We start from the raw sequence: 2315 nt of genomic DNA, 5'->3' as shown, positions 1-2315 counted from the left end.
AAAGGAGCTCTGGTAGCGTAGTGGTTACGAATCGGGCTGTGAACCTTAAGGTCAGCGGTTCGAAACTACCAGCTGCTCCACGGGAGAAAGATGAGGTGATGAATGTAAAGCTAATGTTCTCCCATGTAAACTATCACATAATTCACAATAAAAACAAAAAAAAAAAAAAAAAAAGAGGAGGGAGAGCTAGCTACTGTCCTTGAAAGTTTTCACTGGTGACCTATGCCAAGAGAGAGAAGAAAGGCAAACACAGGTCTTGCAAACTGGAAACTCAGGGGCCAGGTGTGGTGCCCATAAGGGTTTTCTCTGGCCTGATTAAGGTTTTAAAATAACAGTTGTTGTTTTTAAAATGACTTTAGTTGTTAACTTAGGAGAGTTAGAAAATTTCACATAATATTCACAGTTCCAGCTTCTGAATTTAAAAATTCTGGATGCTCTGGCAATCCCAGGCCTGCATTCCCACCGGGTTGCAATAGGTCAGAGCTCCCCTTTGTAATCAGTTTTTTTCTTCAACAAAGTCTCAACCCCAGCCCTTTTCTGACTGGACGCTGGAATATTTCAGTTTCATCTGCAATGCTCAATATGCCTTGTCTGCCTAGATGGTTAAATTTTCCCAGACATCCCCCACTCCACAATGCTAAGAACCACAGAGCAGGCATCAATACAAGTTTGTTCAATGACTGTGAAGTGTCCCCAGAGGAGCCCCTAGGCTAAGGGGAAACTGTAATGTGATGAATGGATCTTGATGAGGTGTCATGGAAGACCCAGAAGAATGTCCAAAGCTTGCTATTGTGAGCAGAGAGGCCTGGCTGGGGGCCAAGGGAAAGTAAGATCGCAGTAAGTGACTATCGACGAGCCTGGAGCCTGCTGGTGTCATTGCTATAAGCCACATGCTCTCAGGCTGGCTCTCCCTGGGAGACTCTGTTGTTGTTGTTGTTGTTGTGTGCCGTGGAGTCGGTTCCGACTCATAGCGACCCTGTACAGGGTTTCCTAGGCTGTAAATCTTTACGGGAGCAGAACGCCTCATCTTTCTCCCGCGGAATAGCTGGTAGTTTCGAACTGCTGACCTTGCGGTTCACAGTCCTATACGTAACCACTACGCTACCAGAGCTCCATTGGGAGACTCTACTGTCCTCAAACTCAGCACTAGGCTCCTCCCACACCCCTCCTAATAGGTGCAGCCAGACCCAGCCCTCTGGCCCTGGAGATCCCACCCCCCTTTTCAATCTAGAGTCTGCACTGTGCAAATGCATCCCACCGCACTGCATTCCTGAATGGAATCGCACTTCCTGTCTTCCAAGGTTCTTCTGGGTGACTTCCAAACCACCAACCTATGGGCCTACAAAATCCTAATGGGCACTTCTCTTCTGTCACATGGGGTTTCTATGAGTTGGAACCAACTCTACATCATACAACAAACTACAATCCAGTAGTGCCTGACATAGTTAAGTGCTACACTATTAGCTAAAAGGTTGGTGGTTCGAGGTCACACAGAATCAACTTTGTGGGATGAATATAAGGAAAACAAATAAATAACCAGTGTTGATGAGGATGTGGAGAGATCACATCCTTTGTGTATCGCTGGTGGGAATGAAAATAGTGGCAGCCACTATGGAAAATAGTTTGGTGCTTCCTTCAAAAGTTAAATATAAATGCCAAATAACTAAATAACTCAGAAGTTTCACTCCTAGTTATATACCCAAAAGAATTAAAGATAAATGTTGAGATAAATAGTTAGATGGCATCTTCATTGTTGTTGCTAAGTGCTGTCCAGTCTGTTAATGACTCATAGCAACCCAGAATGGGGTTTCCTAGGAGCAAATGGGGGGGTTTGAGCTGCTTTGGTTAGCAGTCCAGTGCTTATCCTACAGCATGACACCAGAACTCGTAGGTAACATCTTGTTGTTATGTGCTGTGGAGTCAGTTCCAACTCACAGCAACCCTGTATAGGGTTTCTGAGGCTGTAATCTTTACGGGAGCAGAAAGCCTCATCTTTCTCATGTGGAACAGCTGGTAGTTTCGAACTGCTGACTATGAGATTAGCAGCCAGATTCATAACCACTAAGCTGTTAAGTGCCATCAAGTCGGTTGAGACTCATAGTTACCCTGTGTAGGGTTTCCGAAGAGCAACTGGTGAGCTTGAACCACAGACATTGCAGTTCAAACTGACCTTGCAGTCCAGCACCATTAACCCATAGTATCACACCAGGACTTAGGTAGTGTCTAGTTGATTCTAATTAATAGTGATCACAGGTGACAAAGTAGAACTGTCCCTTGTTGCTAGGTGTCATCCAGTCAGTACCGACTCATAGCGA

The sequence above is a fragment of the Chrysochloris asiatica genome, unplaced genomic scaffold (genome assembly GCF_000296735.1).
Source record: "Chrysochloris asiatica unplaced genomic scaffold, ChrAsi1.0 scaffold00040, whole genome shotgun sequence".
In the NCBI taxonomy this organism is placed as follows: domain Eukaryota; kingdom Metazoa; phylum Chordata; class Mammalia; order Afrosoricida; family Chrysochloridae; genus Chrysochloris; species Chrysochloris asiatica.
This window is presented reverse-complemented; position numbering follows the sequence as displayed.